At 35.8% G+C, this 25,431-nt stretch overlaps 1 protein-coding gene and 1 pseudogene across 1 annotated transcript in view; one reads left to right on the top strand and one right to left on the bottom strand.

Moving 5' to 3' along the window:
* Positions 1–25,431, bottom strand: part of ZNF804B (zinc finger protein 804B) — a 494,306-nt gene that overhangs the window by 137,931 nt on the left and 330,944 nt on the right. The gene's annotated exons all lie outside the window — the stretch shown is intronic.
* On the top strand, positions 308–16,222 carry LOC102153442 (annotated as a pseudogene).

The raw sequence follows: 25,431 nt of genomic DNA, 5'->3' as shown, positions 1-25,431 counted from the left end.
TGACCTCATTTATATGTGGAAGAGATAGATATAAAGTCAAATTCATAATAATAAAGCAGAATCGCAGTTGCTTAATACTAAAAATAGTTTATAATCTTCACTTAAAAAGAGATATGACATCCTAGTATTTGTTGCTAAAATGTAAGCATACGCTCATGGATGATATCCAAAAGGCTGAAAGAATAAAGGACATGGGGAAAGGCCAGTCAGAACATATGGCCAATGACCTAGAACAGACTCTAGCCTTCATATTCTATAGGTGCATGTCATCTGGATATCAGCAGGCAAAAACTCAATACACGCAAAGATGTTAATCAGCAGCAGTAGCAATTTAGACTACATTTTGGAACAAGAAAATATCAAGGTGAATTTAGTTTAGTTGCTATTAACAGCAAGAAAATATGTAATTATATCTTGTATTTTTAATAAATAATAACCATTTTGATGAAAGAATGATGCATATTTATGAAAAAATTCAAGCAACAGAAAAGACTGAGATGCTAAAATTTTAAATCATCGAAAACTGAGAAATTAACTATCACTTAAAATTGTGTGAACATTATTTTGAACACCTCTTTCTGTATGTGTACAGATAGAATGTTCAATGGATTGAAAAAGAGGTTCATAGCTATACACAATTTAAAAAAATATCTTAATTTTATTTAAATTTAGCAGAAGAAAGGAAAGTACACGAAAGCTGAAGAAAGAAATTGCTGAACTTCAGACAAATGTTTTCTTAATAAGACCTATGAGTTCTTAAAATACCTCTCTAAAATAAGGATGAATTTTTGAAAAGCAAATTGGTAGTCTGAAGAAAATTGTACTGTAGTTTGGATCAGCATTAGATAACTCCTTGCCGTAAATGATTACTAGCTCCTTTATGTTACTTAAAAATATCCAGCAAAACTCTAAACAAAATTGGGCAAGCTGGGTCCATATAAATATAAATCATAAATCAATGTAAATAATGTAAATTATTTGTAAGTCAACATAAATAATAGGGCAACTGTCCAAGTTAGGTGAATCCCGAGAACATTAAGGTTTAACATTGATACTTTTACTAGTGTAATTCATATGTGAACAACTTAAAAAAGAGAAAACAGCAAAGGATTATCAAAATTGACACGTAAATTTTAAGAGTCAACACTCATATATGACAAACAGACAAACCAACCAACAAAGCCACATCTGTGTCCTGTGGTATATGATCTTTACACAATGTTCCTCCCTAAGGGTAAATCTTCAACAGTAAAGATGGCCTATGGGTTGTGTATACTCTGATACCTCCAGCTCCCCACATACCAGTACCTGGGGATTTATAGCTCTATTCATAGGTGGTTTAGACAGGGCTCTTGAGACTGTGTTCAGAGGAACTGCTTTTCACAGAAGGTCAGAATAGGTTTACTTAATGCTTATTCTCTACTACATCTTGTTCTATATTCTTGAATACTTAACAGTTTTACATTTCATAGTAAGTGCATTTACCACCTTACAACCAGAAACTCATCATGGATTATAAAACTTAATAATCATGAAAAATGCCTATGGTCTCTCTACTTAATAAAAAAATTATTTTCCATGAGTTCAGTTCCACATTGGTGATTAAATTATTTCTTGAGAAGAGACCACAAGTGCTTTTAATGTTTACAACTGTATTTCTAAATTGAACTACATATAATATGATCACATGGGAACAGATGGATGATGGCACCAATGACAGATCAGATTAATAAATAAATTATTTGGATCAAGGAGTTTCTAATAAAATAGAAGCAGTAAAATCTCTATGAAGTCTTTACTAGTAATGGAGAAATTTCAAGGGTCAAGAAATATCACCTTTTGTTTTCCCCTAATTCTCACCTGAACATCAAATGTCATATTCCAAATTTCAAATTTGGTGGTGACTGGGAAGGGAGAAGTCTATTTAAGTCTTCTACTTTTTAATTACTTTGAAAAATGGATCAAATAAACGTAAACTTTTCCACAATCTAATCATTTGATTTTCTGATATTTTTCATCTATACTTTTTTTTATGTCAAGAATGCCTACTTTAGTGTACTTTAATACCAGTTATACTAGCTCAATATCTACTCTGGGGTAATTTATAACAGTTATACTAGTCCTGATGTACTAACTTCAACCAAATATTTAATAACCTGACCTTCACCTTCTTTCTCTAATTTCTCAAGGGCTTAGGATATGCACTTGCTTCGTAAGGAAAAACTCACCAAATAATATTTAAGGGATATTATATTCAGATACCTCCAAAGAAGATACCATGTACCCTCGGAAATATTAGCACCTTCAGAAAGACTGAGCCAGGAGCTCCTTCCTGCGCTTCCTCCAGAACACCAATCTCTCTATTTTCATCTTTTTTAAGCTTTCCCAGTTTGTCTGTTGGGGGGGAACACTTAATATCCCAACTCCATCTCTTGACTATTATCTCACCAATGACCAAATATAAAAATATAACTTAGGAAATGAAAGGGATAGTCGAAGTATCTCTGACCTCTATAGTTCTTAAATTTTCTAAACATTCTTCAAACCCTCACACTTTCCAGATAAAGTGACATGCAGAGAGCATTAAGCGACTTACCTATGGGCAAAGATTTAACTAACGCAAAAATAGGACCAGAGTTCAGGCCAGCAAATTCCTAGCCTTGTACTTCTTCTAAGAAGACAACGTTTCTCTTGGTGTTCATTGGATCATCTTAATGAGAAACAATGCATGTGCTAATACATTTGCAACTTACTGGCCCCCACCACGAAATCATAGAATCAGGAAGAGAGCCATCTATAGTATTCAAAATATTTAACAATAATTATGGCACAGATATGGACCATTCAGTATGGAATCAAATCTAGTCATAAAGGATACCAGCTGTCAACAATGGATGTTTGGTAGTGGTATTTACTAGACATATATCAATGCTAATTTCATATAATACTGAGAACTGTAGATAAGCCACTTACTCCTGCTAATTTGGTGCTCCAAAATGGGGGATCTATTATTTGCTTCCTTGTGCCAGGACTGCATGAATTTTTGGAAGTATGAGATCTCTGAGATTAAGTACTTACAATGAAAATAGATTTAAGGATTTTTCTCCCCACATGTTAAGTGATAAAACTCTTATCTCAAGTTTTAGATAATGACACTTTGACATTAAGCTTTGAAAAGTCCTTGGCATTTCTACAATAGAACAGTTGAGAAGACATAAATTACTGCCTTTAAATACTCATTCACATGTTATTTACCCAGGAAAATAAGAACTCCACTGTTACTATTGATTTATTAGCAATACTAGCTAACTTAGGGTAACTGTGGGAATTAAAAGTTAACTATGATCATTTTTTTTAACTATGATCATTTTTAATGGAGTAGTAGATTTTGTGACTTTTTTAAAACAGTATTTTTAAAAATTGAAATTCTTAGCCAAGCTTTTGTACCTTTATTTTGAATTGTTTCTATTTGCAAAGGTAAGCTATGTAAGTTCATGACTGGCAGCTCAAATTTTGTTCTTTTGGGCTTGTTTTCCCAGGAAACCCTTGGGAAATTGATTTGAAATACTGAATGGGAATTCAGCAAATAGACACTAAAAATTTACGATGGAGAAATAAGATGTGACCTAGCCCAGAGAACAAAATGAAAGGTTCATGCAGTAGGGTCAGTAGCTGACTTCAATTTCAGCTCGGTGGTAACCTTCTAATACCTTCTTCCATTGAGTGACAGGATAAGAAGCCAAAAGTAGAAAATCAGCCTAAGTCTCCTGGGCAGAAAGTCAGAAGTTTCCAAAGAAGCCCTGGGAGTGACTTGTAAAGAGCAACATAATTCTCATAGGCATCTGTCGACTTGATTGTTTATAGCTAGCTTGTTCCTTTTTTAAGGCAGCAACAGGGAAGAACAGAGTGAAACCTGAGACTTTTTTACACAGAGATATTCATCAGAGAATAAAAAAGACTGGAGTTCACATAAGGGACATTTCAACGGATGTTGTCAATACAACATCATTTATTACATTCTTCCAGGTATTGTCTATCTTCCATGATGGCCTGGGGTGTGTGATTATTAAAAGTTCTATTCACAAACCTCTTAAGTGCCTTCATTTCAACAGCAGAAATTTTCTTGGGTAACTCAGGTTCTTTTGATTTCTTTGGAGAAACTATTGATTTAATTTTCAAATTAGTTTTTATTTTATTCAGCAGACTACTGACATTAATATTTTAAAATATATAGCATTATTTTGGAGTTTCTTCAGCAACATAATCTACATTTTTTCTTTGTTCATAGTAGAGAAAATTAAAAGTAAAATACAAATAAGATAATTGAATTTTACAGGAGAATGAACAGCTTACAGTTTCTGGTCTCTTTTTTCTCATATACTTTTATTTGCTGTTTGTATGTTAGAAGTGGCTGGAAGCCACACTGTATTTAGTTATACCATACACACTGGCAATGCTTTCACTAGCAACTAATATAATTGAATAATAATCAGTAACAACAGCTAACATTTGTTGGAAAAGTACTATGTGTGGGAAGTCCTATTAAGCTTTTCACAAGAAGTAACTTAATTGACCATTTATAACAGTCCTAAGATATAGGTCTTTTTTTTTTCCCCCAAGTTTTTATTTAAATTCCAATTAGCTAATATGCAGTGTAATATTAGTTTCAGGTGTAGAACTTAGTGATTTATCCCTTACATACAACACCCAGTGTTCATCAGAAGTGCCCTCTTAGGGCACCTGGGTGACTCAGTGGGTAAGCATCAACCTTTGGCTCAGGTTGTGATCCCAGGATCCATGGATTGAGTCCTGTATCAGGCTCCCCGCAGGAAGCCTACTCCTCCCTCTGCCTCTGTCTCTCATGAATAAATAAATAAAATCTTTTTTTTTAAGTGCCCTCCTTAATTCTTATCACCCATTTAACTCACCCCTCCACCCACCACCCCTCCAGCCATCCTCAGTTTGCTTTCTATATAGATCTTATATGAAGTGCAGCCAGGAAAATGAAAATTTACAGAGATTAAATGATTTGTCCAAGATTATAGGCATCAAAGGTAGCAGGATCGGACTATGAATCTATGTTAGCTTGACTCCTGAGCATATCATCTCTACTCTACATTTCCTCTGGTTAAATGTATGTAAAATTATGTAATAATTGCTAGTTACTGTATTCAAGAAGTTAAAAAGTATAGCTATTTAATTCAATATGACTAAAATTTAGACATTTCCCTTCTTACTATTAGAACTTTTTATATCATCTGCTCTTAGGAAAACAAACAAAGGTGCAAGATGAGGGATGGGATCGTTATTATACTTTCATTGACAACAAAACTGTTAGAACTTGGGGCTTTGCTCTCCAATATCTGGGTTAGAAATTCAAATGATGATTGATCATTTGGATGATTGGAAATATACATCTGGCATTCCTATAATTTGAATGATTTTTTTCAGGCCTGCTCATAGAGCCACTTTGTGGTCATGTTATTTTTTTATACTTTTTATGTTCATGTATAAACACTTTAATTGTGTTATTTATTTTTAACACTTTAAATTTACAGAGTTCATTTTATCCCCTACAACTGAGCCCTAGAGTACACATTGGGACATGTCTGTCCCAGTTACAGTTACCTTGACTGTCCTGATTTCCTTAGTTCCAAAAATGTGCAGGAATTATTTCTGAAATATTTCAAGGTGTAGCATTTTGAGGATGGTCTATGTATATGGCAGACTTTAAGAAGAAAAATTGACTGTTAATGTCTTACTGGCTTTATTTCTACAAGTGTACAGGACATCTATGGGGAAACTACCTCCAGTTTATCATTTACACCCATTGTTGCATTTTAAATGTATCACAATTTAGCGGCTTAATTTTAATACAAACACTCAGAAGTACTTGACTGGAAATTTCTATTGCCATGTTCATTATCCCCACATTTAGATTAATGTCATATCCTAATATGTTTATAAGTAATTCTGTAGTTTTATGGGTATGTTTTTTTATCCTACAAAATGGGCTTACACTATAAGATCTTTTTTCTGTCTCATTACTGATAAATGTTCATTGATTTTCTTCATCATCTTTTGAGTATGTTTAAATTTACCAAAAAAAGTGGATCTCATCAATATCTCTGACCACGTACTGATGTTTACAGATGTTCCATGGTAATAATGTTTCTAGGGGATGATAGTTTAATGCTTCCCTGTTGGAGGATAATGAGTTTAAACATCATTTGGAAGCTCAATGATCTCTTTATTTGGAGACTGATTCAGAGTATGCTGAAGATCCTAGTTCATTTTGATTTCATGCCAAAACTTTCTGAGAGTGGTAAATTCAGCACAGAATTCAGGGAGTAAATGGAAAATATGTATAATTTTTGTGAATTGAAATTTAAAGGTGAAGGAACAGATTCTTTTAATTCCTTAGCCTAAGTTTTACAGAACTAACTGAAAATGGAAAAAAAAAAAAAAAAGAGGATTTATCCTCTGAGTTAGTGCACTGATCCCAAGTCAATTAATAATGAATGTCTTTGAACAATCTAGGAAGGAAACACATTGTATTTATCATTTGTGTTCACTAACATGGAACATAGGGTCGGGTCCGCAGTAGGAAATAAGTATACATTTGTGGAATGAATCAGTTAATTGATTATAATAATTGATTGATATAATTGATATAATTGATTATAATTTATAATTTTGTTTATGATTATAATTAGTTTATAAAGTATAAACCATTCTTTAAATTGAAATCTGATTGTTTTAGGGGCACCTGCGTGGCTCAGTGGTTGTGCATTTGCCTTCGGCTCCGGTTGTGATCCTAGGGTCCTGAAATGGAGTCCCACATCAGGCTCCTCACAAGGACCCTGGTTCTCCCTCTGCCTATGTCTCTGCCTCTCTCTGTGTGTCTCTCATGAATAAATAAATAAAATATTTTTAAATAAATCTGATTGTTTTAAAGGCTGAATAATGCTACAATTAGAAAACCAAAGAATTGGTTGTGTGATCCTACCTTAGTACTGAATACACCATATACGTAAAATAAATATTTAATGTATGAATGCATTAGTGAAGTCATCAAAGCAAATACAATTTAAGTGTTTAAACTATCACACTATCTGGTCATAATATCACATCTTTATTTTTCAAATGATTGTCTTATCAAGGAATAACCATAGTTTCACTCCTGAATTCTGAAATATGTTTATTTATTACATACAATTTCCTTTTTTCAGTTATCTGTGAAACATTGTTCTTTGGTGACATTTTCTGAAATATGAAATGTTTAGTCATGTAAAATTTGGTTTGATTTTTTTGAAGCCCTAATGTATTTTAGATTTCAGAGTATTTTTGAAAAATAAAACCTAAGGCTGATAGCAGCCTAAAAAAGAAATAGTTCTTTTTTAGAATAGAATAATACCAAACACCCTACGAGATATTATTCACTTTGACCTATTCATTATTTTAAAAGAAGAGAATGCATATTAGCCCAGATCCTAAAGTTTAGCACTATTTGCATGACACTTTTTCCTCAAAATAAAGTGACATGCATTTATTCATGGAAAATGTAGAAAAATAGAAGAAAATTAAGTTCTTGTGACATTTCTGAATCAAATCAAAGTTTTTGTATTTCTCTAAGCTAAATCAAAGGTATTTTCTCTGCTCTTGGGAAATTGTGAAGGTTTCATAAACCTCACTAAGATTTTAGGGAGATAATTATCTATACTTTTTTAATTGTAGTAATTATGAATAAATATTCTTCATACAAGGGGATAAGTTAAATAGAATGTGTCTATCTAATGTTATTAGATAGAATATTTCTACATGGTATGATTTCTATACCAGAAGCAATTTAAGGCAATTGCTACTAACTCATATTAGAATAATTGGAATAAATGACATATATTCACTGTGTTGAAATTTGTAGGGAAAAATACTGTTCTTGCAAATCTCTCATAAATTATTCTGGCACTTAAAATCTTTGATTTCAAAAGCTAAGGAAAACTTCATACTCATTAGGAAAGCTATCACAAAAAAAGAAAAACAGAGGGAGGGAGCGAGGGAGGGAGGGGGAAGGAAGGAAGGAAGGAAGGAAAGAAGGAAGGAAGGAAGGAAGGAAGGAAGGAAGGAAGGAAGGAAGGAAGGAAGGAAGGAAGGAAGGAAAGAAGGGAGGGAGGAAAGAAGGGAGGGAGGGAGAGAGGGAGGGAGGGAGGAAAAATGAAAACCAAAAAACGATCAAGTGTTGGTTAGGATGTAGAGAAATAGGAGGCCTCATGCATTCCACAAATAAATTCAAAGCTCATAAATGTTAAACTATTTTTTAAGATTAAAAATAAATTCTAAGACAAAAATGCACTTGATATTTCTGTTATATTTTTACTGTGATATGATATATCAATAAAAAGTATTAAAACAAATAAGAGCTTCATATTCTGTTAATTTCAGCCAGTTTCAAGTGTGTGTAGAACATATAAAAATCATTGATTTTTTTTTCTTTTGTGGTAAACACATGTAATCTAGTGAGAAGCCCATTCATATTTCTTGTCAAACAAAAGCATGTAAAAAGATGTAGATAGAAGATATGTGACATCTCTTCTCATAACTAAAATGTATATATGTGTATGTGTGTGTATGTATGTATGTGTATATATATATATATATATATATTTTTTTTTTTTTTAAGAAAGAAAGGGAAAGGAGGGGTAAAGGGAGAGCAAGAGAGAGAATCTTAAGTAGGCACTATGCTCATTGTGGATCATGACATGGGACTTGATCCTGAGATCATAACCTGAGCCAAAATCAAGAATCGGACACTTAACCAAGTGAGCCATCCAGGTGGCTCCACTAAAATATATTTTAAAATTTCAAGTTTGGTAATGGGAGTAAAATGACAATGAGCTAACAAAGAGCCTTCATCTTAATACCATCTGTGTGCATCAGATGGAGTACATGTTTTATGGAATGTCTAAGAAAGATATAAGCCTATCTACATATCTAATGATTTGTATAGTTAAAGAATTTACAAATAACAAAGACCTTTGTTGATATGAGTCCTGATAGGGAAGAGCTAGATGAGCTAAAGCAAATGTTAATTGGGTTTTAAAGTAAAAATGTGGCAAAGCAAATTAAATTCTGATACAGACAGAAGAATATTTGACTCTCAAGAGATACTGAGCAGTACAAGTACAAGAACAGACTAGCTAAGTGCTCACTTAGAGAAAAGGCAGTTGCACAGGTACTTTATGCAATATTTGGACAATCTCCAAGATCAGCAAATACCTCAGTTACTTTCTTGGCTTATACAGGGCTTCACATTAACATAAATATGCACTAGAATGCCCAACTTTCTCAGATTTTTCAAGTCAGAAACGGTACCTTATAGATGACTGTGTGTAGATTTCTATTGGAGGTCATGCATAAAAAAGAATGGTGATAAATACTCCAATTTGAGAGCGCCTATGTGGCTCAGTCAGTTAAGCGTCTGCCTTTGGTTCAGGTCATGATCTCGGGGTCCTGGACTTGAGCCCCACATTGGGCTCCCTGCTCAGCAAGGAGTCTGCTTTTCCCTCTCCCTCTGCCCCCATCCTCACTTGTACTCTCTCTCACTCTGCTCTCTTTAAAATAAATAAATAAAATCTTAAAAAGAAAAAAAAGTTCAATTTGGTCCTCATTTACTTTAAAATAGTTCATTCATTACTGAATACAATCAATGTTTCCTAAGCACTTGGCAGCTGAAAGCAAGGGTTCATGTTTTATGATTTAACAGACCATTAATGAGAACTTATAATCCAAATATCCCTTTCCTAACACTGAAATATATATCTAAAGAAATATGGTCAAGGTAATGAAACTGTTTGAAAATAACAAATCTTGGGGTGCCTAGTTGGTTCAGTTGGTTAAGCATCTGACTCTTGATTTTGGCTTAGGTCATTACCTCAGGGTCCTGAGATGGAGCCCTGTGTAAGGCTCCAAACTGAGTGTGGTGCCTCCTTGAGATTCTCTCTCTCTCTTTATCCCTCTACCCTGTCCCCCACTCCTTTCCCACTCATACACGCTCTCTCTCTCTCTCTAAAAAATATTAAATAAAAATTTTTAAAAATAAAGAACAAATCTTAATCATTGCCAGAGATCTGTATCCATAAAGAAGGTCATACTCAGTAGTTAAAAAACATATTTTCCTTTGCAAATGAATTAACAGGAGAATAGGTTGTTTAGCAATACATACAATTGAGAGGAATAAAAATGTGGGATATCATAAAAGATCAAACACACTGAGCTAAGTGGCTCTATGCAGCCTTACCCAAAAAGATCACCAAAGACAAGCGTTAGAATCTTCTAGAACTATGCTCCAGACTGAGTGATTTCTAAGTCTATACACCTCTCTGGAGAAAGGGAGGATTATGGGAAAAGTGGGCAGAGAAGCAGTTAGGTCAGACTCTCTAGTGCAGCAGTGATGGGTGCTCTGTAGAACAGCATGCCTAAAGAGTTAGTGGGCTCCATCACAATTTCCTTTGAAATCCTAAGGAAGTGACTGATCATTCTTTATTCATCATTTCTGGGTGCAGAGTGGGGTGCTCCATTCCCACTCTGTCACACATTTGTCTAGAAGCTGCAGGCTTCCTACATTTTCCCTTAAAGAAAATGAAAGTGACAGGAATTTCATCTTTCTCATCAAAAATGTTCCAATAAATATGTGGTGAGTTATTTTAATGGATAAAGTCAATAAACTGTATTCTAGTTCTAGTGGCATTTGTTAAGTTCAAACAAGTCCAGAGGGCTGCCAGAATAGGTATGGAAATATGTAAAAGTGTAGTTTGCTTGCTTGTTTCCTGGGGGGACTTGACTTGTACATTTTTTCCCTCAGATTGAGTGACTAATTTCATGAGAAAATCAACCAATTCACTGAGACAATCCTTTCCAAGAATATGAGTAATCCACTTCCATATAATGACAAGCCACATTAATCCCCTGTGACTTAGGTCCTTATGCAAAAATTGAAGAAAATGATGCTTTTTGCATATTTCTCAGAGGTACTCCAGGTAGTAATGAGATAGTGTCTTTAGAGCACTAGGGGTTCCCTGAGGAGATGTACAATACAAACTCAAATTACCACTCCATTATGATTTATCTTTGCTTTATATAAACTGTTTACTGTTAGCATTTTCCTTGTAGAAACCTTTTATATTGCTGAAGTGCATTAACCATGATGTTTATTTCTACTCCTTGCTCGTAAAGGGTCTGAGGCTACAAAAAAGTGAACTTTCAACTGCATTAGGAGCAACTATTGTCTTCCAGGACTAATTCGATCTTCCTTAAATGACTTCCATACAGCAAGCAGCTTAGAAAATGTAAGCAAGAGCTCCCAACGGATGAGTGAAATCCAACACAGAGTACCAGGAAAGCTAATTTCCAATCTCATGAAGGCATTGGGAGATGGGCCCAACTAACACTACAAAACATACAGAGACAAAGAGACTCTGTCAGCCCTGGCCTTATGTGTAAGGAGCCAAGGTCCCTCTTGTATCCTCTCTCCAAGGCAGCGCTCCAGCAGCTACCATTCTCCTAATCATTTGGGCTCCAAGACCAAGAGTCAAAATCATCATATCTCACTTTCAGGGCCCAGGAGAAAGTCTTAGCCATCTTTTCTTTCTCAGATTTCAAGGCTGCCATCTTAGAAGTTTAGTTACTTCACCTTTCCTAGGGTATTCCAGCTGCCACCGGCTAGGCTGCTTTCCTAGATCTGAACTCTTTTCCACTTTGAACTTATCTACTAAACTTGAACCAACTCCTGCCTCAATGTCAGAACCCTTTATCATTTAAGTTCAAGCATTGTAATGCAGCCATTAAAGAATACAATTTGCATCTCTTGGTTGTTCTTTACTAGCTGCAGAATTCTCAAGAAAATTGCTTCTCTAATTCTCAACTCTCTCAGCTGTAAAGTGAGAGAGATGATATTTCCTTCTCCCTCTCTCTAGGGAGTGGTTGTTAGGAATAAGAGAAAATGTAATCAAAATGTTGAGCACAGTGTCCATCGCTCCATCTGTAACAAATAGCTACCATTGTTGTATAATGTGGCTTCATTCTAGACATGAAAATCACATCTTTTAACAGTGTACAACAATATAATAATAGTAATAGTAGCTAACATTTGTTGAATACCTCTTAGGTGTTGGGTCCTGATATAAGTACTTTATATATGTCAACCCATTAATTCTCAAAATAGCCTCTTTAATAAATATGTTACTTCCATTTTACTGACAATGGAAGTGTGGCACAGAACCATCACATAAGACTTAGGTGACACCAGTAAGATGGGTTGCTGGGACTCAAATCTAGTAAATCTGGCTCCACTACACTGGTTCCCTAATCCAATCTCTCTGCCATTCCCTCCCTTGAACCTCTGGGCTGCTATTTCTCTTTCTTGAAATTTCTTCCCTTTCAACTTCTGGATTCCCACATCTTATGCATCTTTCAAGTCCCACTTCAAGTTCCCTCTTTTCCAGAAAATCTTTCCACTTCTCACTGCATCTATTTTTTTCTGAACTTTAATAATCCTGTGTTACATAGTATGGTACTTAATTACATACTGCATCATGTAATTTAAAAACTTTTTCTCATGCATGTTATTTTTTTCTCTTAGTACCTTCCAGAGCCTCCCTAGTAGCCTAGACACAACTTTTTTATCCTCCCTATACACAGCATGGTACTGAGTCCATTTCAATATATTCTTAATGAATACATAGAGATCGTTACATATCATTTATTATGCATCATATAACCTTGCCTGTATAATGCATCTGATATATGCTATCTCATTTGAAATTACATGTAATTATTCACACACAAAATTACTCAGTAAGCACTTGATGGGGACTTAGCTTCACCTTCATGTTATCAGGCTTAACCTGCAAGCAAGTTGAGTTACCCTCTGGAACCCTGTACGAACCCAAACTCACACAGTTTCTGAGTCTTCCTCAGAAGAATGAGGAGCCGTGATGAATAAAAACAATTTCTCTGAAGTTTGAGAATACCAAGTTTGATCTACAGAATGCTTGGATTGGTCTGTTTTTTATTTAAGAGATTTTGAGAACTTACAATTTTCTAAGAAGACAATTTCCTTAAGAGTCATACATAAGTAGAGTTCTTACCACCAGGCAATTTCCTCTGACATTTTCTTTAAAATTTCCCATCTTTCCCCCTTCATCAGATGACTCCTCCTTGCAGCTTTTGGTGTTGTGCTAAGTGCTTCCTTCCCCCTCCTCTGTTATTACAGCCTCAAACTTGGCCAGGCAGTTATGAAGTCCACCCTTTAATCAACATTTGTCCGTGTGAGGCATAATTGGTCTTTTCATCTTACTGGTGATGAGCTGCCTATGCAGGCTGGCAATATTTTATTACTTCTCAGTAATATCTGCCCTCTAAAATTGAAATAATTTAATGTTTGGACTATTTGGGCAGCCTTTCTGATTTTCAAATAAATTGTGCTAAATATAAATCCGTGTTTACTGAGAGACCTCCCACAGTGTTGAAGATATTTTGATTATCTTTTAAATTAGAACAAACCAGACTTAGATATTGGGCTTTTTTAATCTAATTCTCTATAAAAAGTAGTGCATAAAGTCAATTTCAGTTCTATGTTCCCTCAAATCAAAGATCTTCACAGATAGGTGGACTTGCCTTTATCTTTTCTAAGGAGAGCAGACATGATTCCAAAGCCATAGCACTTCTGGCTTCTGGACCAAGTTTCTAACAGTCCAAAGAAGGGGAAATTTATAAAGTGTGTTCTTATGCTTCTGTAGGGAAAATATAAATAAGATTAAAAGTAGTTCATGTAACATTTCTTCAAAACTATAGGCTACATCTGAGTTTCATACTTGGGCTTATAGAAGGATTTCATAATTAGTTCCTTGGTTCCTAAAATACAGGAAACTGGCATAACAAAATTTCTTCCATTTTCTTTCTGTAGTAATAAAATACCCTATTTCCTAAGGAAAAAGACAAACATTAATGAACTCTACCGTGCTGCTCAGTGAGCTACACATTTTCCACATATATTATATAATTTTACTGTTGATATTTCTGTGGAAATTTTAAACCTGTTCCATGGATTAGTGAAATAGGTGATTATGTTTCCCCATGACATCACTGGAATCACAATTTTTAATATCAGTTCTCTTTAAGGGGTCTTCAAAAATATGTACATTTTAACTGTGACAACATCAGGGTCACTTGTTGGTTGTTGTTGTTGAACTAGGTCAGGGAAAACTCAGAAAGGGGCCTGTCTTCCTGCCGTCCCATTCCACACCTCTGTAGGTGAAGATCTCCACACTCCCTGCACCAGCATGAAAATCACCTCAGGTTTTTTAGCTTTTCCTGCCACTCTGGGAAAATAAATGTTACTTTTGGTTTTAGTTGAGAGAGAGAGAGAAGGAATCCACTTCTTCATCATAAAAAATATACAATGTTTTTTCCCTCTCCCTGGCATGCACTATTCCCAACCTAGTAAATCTGAAAATGCTTCTTCTCTATGACTCATTTCACCTCCCTCCTTCCTTCCTCACAGTGCTCACAGTGCTATTTCTGACTCTCAAGGTCAGACCTGGTGAAACGAAGATTCATGAAGGACAGCAAAGCCTGACATGGCTGGTACAATTGTAAGCAGCATCCAAGCATTCTCCATAGCAGGTGCTGAGTGAGTTTCTATTTCCTTCTTGGATGTATTTGTGATTTCCTCAGAGATACTTTCTCTAGGCCATCTTCTGTATTACGGTTCCCTTGATGTAGACAGCGCCTCCTCCAGTCAAGCTGCTTTGTTCCACCTGGAATGCCTGCTCCTCTCCTGAGGCATTTGTGTTTAGGTCATCCTCCAGGGATATGTCCCTTCAGAATAGCAGATGGGCCACAACTTTCTAACACAAATTCCTCAGACTGTTCCCAGGATAAAGGGCCTCTCAGGGGCCTTTACAGTGAGATGCAACCTTATTCTCTCTACGCTATGGGCATGTACACCATTCCAGTTAATCTTTTGCTTTTTTGACTTGGTGACAATCAGATAGTAATAACACTGGAACTGATTTCATATCTCAAGATATAAGGTACCAAGTATGGTTTATTAAAGGCATGAGATTTGATCAAGGTTATATTTCTGCATACTTTATTAATATGTCAAAAGATCAGAAATGTGAATTCCAAGATGCCTATGTTCTATTGAGTGAAAAGAACATTTCCAGAGTCCAGTCCATTGTACCTGCTCTTCAAATTGCCAGTGCTCACCATGAGCCTTTAGTCATAATTGCTACAGATGTTGAAGGAGAAACTCCGAGCATACTCATTTTGAATAGGCTAAAAGTTGGTCTTAAAGCGGTAGCAGTCTAAGCTCTGGGTTTTGGTGCCAGTAGAACCAGCTCGACGGTGTGACTAATGCTATTGCTGGTGCAATGTTTGGAGAAGGACTGACTCTAAATCTTGAAGATCCTCAGCCTCATGACTTGGGAAAAGTGGGAGAGATCATTGTGACCAAAGATGATGCCATGCATTTAAAAGGAAAAGGTGACAAGGCTCAAGCTGAAAAACATATTTAAGAAATCACTAAGCAGTGAGATATCACAACTGATGAATATGAAAAGTTGAAAGAATACCTGGCAAAACTCTCAGATGAAGTAACTATAACTATACTGAAATTTAGTGAGACAAGTGATTTTAAGTGAATGAAAAGAAAGAAAGAGTTGGAGATAGCCTCAATGCTACATGAGCTGCTGTTGAAGAAGACATTATTCTGGGAAGGGATTGAACACTGCTTCAGTGCATTCCAGCCTTGGAATCAATAACTCCAGCTAATGAAGATCAAAAAAATGAAATAGAAACTATTAAGAGAACACTCAAAATTATTTTAGTGACCAGTGCTAAGAATGCAGATGTTGAAGGATTAATGATAGTTGAGAAAATTATGCAAAGATCCTCAGAAGTCTGTTATGATGCTGTGCTTAGAGATTTTGTGAAAGTGCTAGAAAAAAGAATCAATGATCCAACTAAAGGTTAAGAACTGCTTTACTGGATGCTGCTGGAGTGACCTCTGTTAGTGACAGCGGTAGCTGCAGTCATCAGAATTCCTAAAGAAAAGAAGGACACTGGAACACATAGAATGGGTAGAATGGGAGGTGGTATGGAAGGTTGCATGGAAGGTAGGTTACTAGAATTGTGCTTTACCATTATTAATAAACTGTGAGAGGAAACTCAGAGGCAGAGCTCCTTAACAATAACTCAACAATAATAATAACTCCTCAACACTAACTTCAGAGAAGTCAGCTGAAGGAAATGACTGAAGAAAAGGATGGCTGATGTTGAAGAAAATCACTACAAGCATGGGGCACCTGGATGCTCAGGTGGCTGAGCCTCCAACTCTTGGTTTCAGCACAGGTCCTGATTTCAGGGTTGTGAGATCCCGCCCCATGTTACGTTCCACTCTCAACATGACACCTGCTCAACATTCTTTCTCTCCTTCTCCTCCCAACCCTTACCCACTCATGCTCTCTCTCTCTCTAAAAATAAATAAAGCTTAGAAAAAAAGAAAATCACTCCAACGGCCAGTTACTGGTTTCAGTTGACAACATACAATGGTTTATTTCCATTATTGTCCATGCCTACAGATAATTTATTTTTTATTTTTGAATAAAGACATTTATACATTCCTGATAAACTGAATGTAAGAGCCATGTACCAATGTACTGCTTTCAACTTAAACCACTGAGACATTTTTACTATTATTCTGTTCAAATCAGGATTTTAGTGAGTGCTTGCTCAGATGAAAAGTTAAGAAGCAGCCTTTCTGTGGAGAGAAACAATAATTGTGTAAAAGTAGAGAAATATCCAATTATGTGACAACTTCTGTGAAATAAAGATTTATTTAAAGTTAAAAAGAGGGATGCCTACGTGGCTCAGTGGTTGAGCATCTGCCTTTGGCTCAGGGTGTGATCCTGGAGTCCTGGGATCGAGTCCCACATCAGGCTTCCTGCAGGTAGTCTGCTTCTCTGCTTCTCCCTCTGCCCATGTCTTTGCCTCTCTCTGTGTGTCTCTCACTAATAAATAAAATCTTTTTTAAAAAAGTTAAAAAGAAAAAAAAAAACAGCACATGTTCTAGAGCCACGTGACTGACCTGGGTTCAAATCCTGTTCAACCATCAACCTGCTTGTAACCACGAGGAAGTTAAATTTTCCATGCCTGCTATCCTAATCTGTGAAAAGGCATACTAATAATTATTGGTGTTTAACCTCATCAAATAATATAGGGGAGGGTTAAATATAAATGCGTTTAACACAGTTCCTAGCATGTAATAAGCACTTAAAAAGTGTTAGCTATCACCTACATAAGAATCTGGCACCTGCTGTATTATTCTCTGCCTTGGAGACCTCAAGCCCAACTAGAAAGAAAAGATATTTTTCTGATCTGTTTCAGAGAAGATACTGTTCCATCAGATTTCTTGAATATAGAACATTTATTTTCATTCCTTCCCAGTTTCCCAAATGATTTGTGGTAGTTTTTAACAAGTGATAAGTATGCAATAACAATATTACAATAAAGATGAAAGCCACAATGTCATGTATCTTAGTGAGGTAGATAATTATACCAGCAATGTAAACCAATGGAATTTTCTAAAACGGAGTATTTATTTTAACCTCAGACACAATGGAGACCATAATGACCAAAGAAAATACAACACTGGGTAATTCTCATCTAACAAAGAGATAGCACTCTGCTGAGTTACTTGAACTTCTTAAAATTTTGAATATGTAAGAGAGCTTTTTTCTATAATGTTTCAAACATAAAGGGAGGAGCACTAAAGATAAAAAATAGCCTTCAAAAGGTCCTTTTTGAGAACTGTCTTGAATATATGTGAGGATTGATACTCAAATATGGATGAAATCAGGGGTTTTCAAACTTCGGTACATATAAGAAACACCTAGAAATTAAATGCAGGTTCCTAGGCCCATCCTGGATGTAACGGGTGCAGAGTGACCAAGAATCAGCAGTAGACAAGCAGTACAAGGGAGTCTGCTGCAAGGAGGGCTCAGATCTCACTCAGAAACACTCAGCCAAACGTGTGCATGGCTGCTCTCACTTGGCACCAACCACTTAGGAACCACACATAAGACAGAGTTAGGAAAGTTCTTATTTCAGTGCAGCAAGCTTTCTTGGGAAGGTTCAGATCCCATGCCAATAGGCTCTCCTGTTAGTTTCAGAATTAAATGGGAACTTTTCGAATAAATTTTCGTTAATTTATTTTCTCAAGTAACGATGCATCAAATGCAAAGACAACAATTTAGAGTAGAAAATACAAATAATGAGAAAATATCTTTAATTACAAAATGTGCGTGTCTATTAGAAAAATATAAAAAGAAAAAAAAGAAAAAAAGAAAAAAGAAAGAAAACTATAAACAGGGGCACCTGGGTGGCTCAGTCAGTTAAGCATCTGCCTTCAGCTCAGGTCATGATCCCAGAGTCCTGGGATGGAGTCCTGCATTGGGCTCCCTGCTTAGTGGGGAGCCTGCTTCTCTCCTCACCTTCTGCCTGCCACTCCCCCTGCTTGTACTCTCTCTCTCTTTCTTCTCTCTATCAATAAATAAATAAGTAATCTTTAAAAATATAAACAAAGTATATGAAAAGATGGGGCATTAAGACATTCCACATGAGAGAGAAGGAATGGCCAAATAAATGAAAAGACGTTCGACCTCATTATTAATAAATTCAAACTGAAACAATGAAACACCACTTTTTATCTAACAGACTGAGAAAGGAAAAAATATGTCTGTTAATGCTTTCATAGTGATAAGAGGATGGGCAAAAGGGCATATCTGCACACTTAATGTTGGAGAGAAAATTGCTGCATTTTCTTAAATATTTCTAGAAATATTTCATATTTCTAGAAATATGTTTAAAATTTTATAAGTGCTAAATTTTGGCTAAGTTTAACATTTACACATCTCAGGGCTTGAACCTGAAAAAAATAATTGTGAAATGTAAAAAATATGTTAGGTTTAGCAATGTTCATCAAAGTACTTTTTGTCCTAGGAAAAAACTGAAGATCTTAAATGTCCAACAATTGTAACTGGCTAAAAATTATAATATTTGTCACAATGCAATACTATGAAAATGTGAAATACTATGATGTGTAATTAGGATGTCCACAAAAACACCCACAAAGATATTTAAGTGCTGAAAAGTTATGAAAGATCATGTACAGTATGATCATTTTTTCTATAGAAAAACAGATTTCATGTGGTAGAAAAAAAATCCTGTGGGCTTTAGATAAGATAAAAATGAATTTTAGGGCTGCCTGGGTGGCTCAGTGGTTGAGTGTCTGCCTTTGGCTCAGGTCGTGATCCTGGGGTCCTGGAATCGAGTTTTGCATTGGGCTCCTCACAGGGAGACTGCTTCTCCCTCTGCCTATGTCTCTGCCTCTCCCTCTATGTTTCTTATGAGTAAATAAATATTTTTTAAATGGATATTAGATTATTTTTCTTTTATCTTTAACTTGTAATTGTCTGAATTTATCAACATAAAGTACAACTATATCTTTCCTTAAAAATGTTAATTATATTTAAAACATATGTGATTTGATCACATAAAATATGTGATGTATATGAACCTCAAAATATATTATTTAGTAGCATAGCTTTATAGTTTTTATCTGGCACCAAAAAGAAATACATATTATCTGGGTTTACATTTCCTTCAACTACTTTCTTATCTTAGATATCTAGCTGTTGTAGAAATATCAGGGAGTTGTATAAAAATCAAAATTGAGTGTATAGACACATTCTGACCTGTACTTTTATTTTTTTTTTCTGACCTGTACTTTTAAATGTACTATAGAACTTTCCCAAGAAGGAAACATTCTGATCATTGAGACACTTTCAGTATTTTTTCTTCAATGCCTCAGAGATTTTCACTCTCAAAATAACTCTACCTTGAACAATGCAATAACTTGGAGAAAAAAAAAAAACTGTTTTGGGAGTTGTGCTCTTCCAATGTTGTAAGAAGAAAAATAGTCCAAAAAAATAAATCCAAGACAAAAAAAATTACCACTTAATTGTTTTACTTTCATAGTTTCTTGAAGAGTTTATTTCTGCATTTTTAGGAGGCTCCTGAAAAATCAATATCAATATTTACTTATCTCTTCTAGTGTTTTCCCAAAATGAATAATGTTTTGAAGTAAACATTTGCCTTGACACAATTTGTATTTGAGCCAGAGAATGTTTTGTCTTTGGTTAACTTACAAGCTGCTCTATTTTTCAGAATCCATCAGGTACAGTTGGGACTTATGATCATTATCATTATTGAAGCTCCTTGTCTTTGTAGGCTGTTTCGCAATTTATAAAACATTTTCACACACAATGCATTACTTTCATTTTTATTTTTTGACATCCTTGAGGTAGGTAGAGCAGGGATCATTTTCTTCAGAGAAATGTGAGTTACAAAAGTAAAGCTATTTATGTAAGATCTATTTATCATGTCACTATCTCAGTATACTAATGGTGCTTTAATGACCTAAAAGTCTTCATGTGGGATCACATAGTATATAATTTACAGAAGAGATGGAAGATCTAGTATCAAATCTTGGTAAGTAAAGAATCCATGGACTTCGAACCTGTAGGAGGAGATGAACAGCTGGGCCTTTGTGTGTTCCAAAATCACAGGGTCACCAAAAGAAAATCAAACTTATTTTTTTTTAAGAAGCAAAAAGCTTTAAGTTCCAAAATTGGACATAAAGCTTAGATACTTCTTTTCTAATGCCTAATGATATACTCTAAACTGATATTCTTGTTTTTAGCATGAATGAGTCTGAAAAATTATTTACAAGATAAGTAGAGATTATTAATAAAACAGAAGCTCAGCAATCTGTGTAGGGATTACTTTGTGCACTGACTAGAGATTGGTTCTAATCCAAAACTGGCATTAGTTTCACTTCCTAGAAGCTTTAAGACTGACTAATCCAGTATTTCCCAAAGAATATTCCATGACCGCGGAATCATCAAGAAGTTTCACTTGAAAAGAGATTTAGAGTTGCATATTTGTAGAAAATCCAATATGTGACACTACCCTTTTGGACATTCATAAGGAAAACTGGTATACTATAGACTACCATATAAAGTTGTTTATGCAATATGCACTGTCCCAAAATTTTCAATTCCTTCTCCTAAAATCTATTTTCTTAAAAAATACCTATTAAGATTTCATGGAACCAGAATACCAATATGTTACTTGAGTCTTTTTTAGCCCAGAAACAAACCAATTTTGAAATAATAATGGAAGAAAAATATGTGCTGTAAAATACATTTTGTTCACTCATAAGCACTGTATGATACTCATTTTAAATTATCTTAGATTATTCGAATTTCAGCATAGTGCTCTAAAATTACCAGTTGCAGTCACTTGGGAGCAAAGGATGCAAAGGAGCTGCACACAAATAGTTATTGTCATTTACTTCCTGTGTTCTATAGCAAACATATCAAGACCTAGAGGCAGGCACTGTAGGAAAAACAGGTAACATTCATTACTCTAGAAATAACAAAGACTTAGTCCTTAAGCATTCAAAAAAATGCATGCTCAATTTTTAAATTTTATTTTGTAACTAAGAAAACTAAACTAAAACCTGTGGTCAAGTTTCTTCCCTCCTTAATGAAACATTTATGAGTGTTTGATGGTAACCAATATTGGTTAACTAAGACAATTAGGATTTTTTTTTAAATGAAACTGAAAAAAAAAAAAGAGAGAGAGAGAGAGAGAAAGAGAGATTTACCTTGGTAGGAATTGGTTTCTTTAACTAAATGATTAAGGAGAATGACAAAAACAAGAAGTTTAGAAGTCAATTCAAGTATAATTTATTTTGATAATTTCTACTTCTCTATATATAAAATGTGTGGCCCATTAGTTCACCTGTGTATATACATATTTCATACATATATATTCACATCAATATCTACATCTATAGGATGCAGTAGAGTATGTTCATAGGGCCACTTCAGGAAATGGATTACTTCTGTTTACTATAAAATATTGGTATACCATTAAGTTCTAAACTTCTATTTAGCTCTTCTCCTTGATGCTATTTACAGATGTGACAGCCAGCCCAGCACTGGAATCAGGCCTGCTTTTAGACATCCCCTAAGCTTAAGAGATTAAGAAGAAAGCCAAGTAGTTTCCCTGACATCTGTCATAGTGACAGGCCAAAATTAACTGCAGCTGGAAAGAACAAGGCACTCTTGTCTCTAGAGTTTTCTTCTTGACAAGAGTGAAGGTCAATCATGATGCCAAATATTGGTTATGGGTGTAACAAAAAAACCTAACACTACCCAACCAGTCCTAGAACTTCCTGCAAATGTGGACAAAGAGAAGAAAGATCCTTAGATGAGAGCAAGTCTTTCTGGGTTGAGACTGCCCCTCACATTTTCTTCAAGGACCTTGAAGTCATCACAAACCAGAAAAAGGTATTTTTAAAATACCAATCAGTTCCCTTTGTGCATTTGGTCCTAAATAAAAACCCAAATCTCTACTGACCATCACCTATAGACCACACTATAAAATTATAATCAGTGATTTTTGAGACAGGCTCAAAGAGCTTCACTATTTTCTCTTCATCTAAACATTAACAAATGGCTTATTCTCACTAGGGCTCAGTTTTCTCAGCTATAAATGAGGGATCACTCTCATTTCACCAGGTTGTAATGTGGTTAAAGATTATATATGTGAAGCACTTAACACAATTACTGGTTTACATTAAGTCCTTCATGGTAACTAATGTTACAGTATTACTGGTATTCAAGTCTACCTGTTGCCCAGGGAGAGCTCTAGGAGAACAGCTCTCACTCCTCTATGTTACTTTGCTATGCACTTTCACCCGTGGTTGATCAGTATCCTTTCTACAAATTCCCCCAACCAAAGCCTCTTCCCTTGTGTCCTCATCACCATGGACAGCCTTTCTGTGTAGGACAGAGTTAGTTTACAGCTAGACTGGGAAAGTGTTTCCTTATTTCTGGGGATGCTTGGATTCCCCTCTTTGACTATTTTAAGAGAAAAACAGTGGTCAGGGTGCCTGGGTAGCTCAGTTAATTAAGTGTCCGCCTTGGGTTCAGGTCACGATCTCAGGGTCCTGTGATGGAGCCCTGCATTGGGCTCCCTGTTCAGCAGAGAGTCTGCTTCTCCCTCCCCTCTGTGCACTCTCCCTCCTCCTCCCCTCTTTCTGTCAAGTAAATAAGTAAATAAAATATTTTTTAAAAGGGAGAAAGAGGGGGATCCCTGGGTGGCGCAGCGGTTTGGCGCCTGCCTTTGGCCCAGGGCGTGATCCTGGAGACCCGGGATCGAATCCCACATCGGGCTCCCAGTGCATGGAGCCTGCTTCTCCCTCTCCCTCTGCCTGTGTCTCTGCCTCTCTCTCCTTCTCTCCCTGTGACTATCATAAATTAAAAAAATAAATAAAATAAAATAAAAAGGAAGGGGATGGGAATTGAGGTTGGCTCTAATCCATTAGAAGATGGTAAGAGTGCTTAATGAGAGTTTAAAAAAAAAAAAAGGGGAGAAAGAGAGAAAACCGGTGGGACTTATAATGTGCTATTTAAACACAGAACTCCCCATCTATTCTGAGAACCAATGTGTTTACTTACGCTTTCTCCCAGCATAACCCATTAAACAGGCTGGCTTAATCAGTGATAACAGGATCAAATGTATCCCGCTGGTAACTTTTACCTTAGCTCTCCCCAACCCAAGATTTGCTGCACTTGGTAATGGCAAATTGTGGGTGCTAAATGAACATGAAATCTCATTGCCATCTCAGTTATCTTTTTGTGCCTTGTTCCGAACAAATAAATTTATCTCTTAAGGGCAGATAAAATGTCTTAGTCACCTTAATATCCTGTTTCTAGCACAGTGCTTAACACAAAGCAAGACCTTTATTACACTTTTTACACTGAACTGAATAGAGCCAGAAAGAGTTTCATGTATCAATTTCTAAGAGATCATCAAACATCTCCAATGATTTGAGCATCAGGGAGGATCTTGACATGCAGAATAATTTACTTGCTATATAGTAATACATCTTAAGTGCTCTATAGACTTGAACATATAGGTGGCATGCATACATTTCATTTTTTAAAAAAGATTTTATTTATTTATTTGACAGACAGAGGATGAGGGAGGACAGAAGGAGAGGGAGAAGCCGACTTCCCCCTGAGCAGGGAGCCCCATGCAGGGCTTGATCCCAGGACCCCAGGATCAAGACCCGAGAGGCAGACACTTAATTGACTGAGCCACCCATGTGCCCCAACATACGTTTCATTTAATTGCTGGTCCTCTTGCCCCTACCCCTAACTCACAACTGAGCTATTCAAAATAATAGTAAAACTCTCTCCCTTCTTTCCTTCTTTCTTCCACAAATGTCTACTTAGTGACTACTCACAAGCACTAAACTGAGTCCAGGGGGTTCAGAATTGAATAAGATATTTCTAGTATCTTCTAGGAGTTTATATTCTCTTGACACAAGAAACAAGCAAATCTACCTTTCAAGTACACTGTGAAAAGTAGTGGAAACACAGTATATACTGGATTCTATATAGGAGCACAGAGGTGGGTCAGGGATGACTTTATGTAGATATTGGGGTGGCTATAACCAGAGCAGATCTTGTGGAATGGACAAAGAATGACTGGGAGACAAACAGGACCATAGAATACTATTTCAGGAAACTAGAATGTGACAAGGAATGTAATGCTTCAAAGTTGACTAGAGATGTAATACAAAGCCAAGGTACAAGAATATGAATTTTTATGAGGGTAAGACACAGCTTGCTTAGATTTACAATGAATTGCCAGTAAGTAGAGAAAAATGAGAATTGTTGATAAAGTATGTTCCCCGAGGGGGTAGGAGAACCTGCCATCCAAACCACACTAATCATGATAAAGCCTAATGAAGGGGTAAAGAAATTTTATATCTTCGAGAGATTAGATGAGAGCCATAGAAGCATTAATGGATTCCTGGAACAGTGGCAAATCCAGGGCAGCCCCGTCAGAAGGACTGTCCCCAGTGAAGGCAATAAGGGGTGCATTGTCTACAGAGAATTTTTATATAATAACAATACCTATTAAAAGTCTAATTTGGGGGGCACCTGGGTGGCTCAGTGGATGAGCATCTGCCTTTGGCTCAGGTCATGATCCCAGAGTTCTGGAATCGAGTCCCACATCGGGCTCCCCACGGGGAGCCTGCTTCTCCCTCTGCCTGTGTCTCTGCCTCTCTCTCTCTGTGTCTCTCATGAATAAATAAATAAACCTTAAAAAAAGTCTGATTTATTAGCCCCTTATACTGTCAATTCTAAGCAATATTAGTAATAAAATTTTGACTGATCAAAGTTTTAAATCAATGCTGCCCAACAAAATGTTATGAAATGATAT

The sequence above is a fragment of the Canis lupus genome, chromosome 14 (assembly GCF_011100685.1).
Source record: "Canis lupus familiaris isolate Mischka breed German Shepherd chromosome 14, alternate assembly UU_Cfam_GSD_1.0, whole genome shotgun sequence".
NCBI classification, from domain to species: domain Eukaryota; kingdom Metazoa; phylum Chordata; class Mammalia; order Carnivora; family Canidae; genus Canis; species Canis lupus.
The sequence above is the reverse complement of the archived record's forward strand: the minus strand, read 5'-3'. Positions and strand labels throughout refer to the sequence as shown.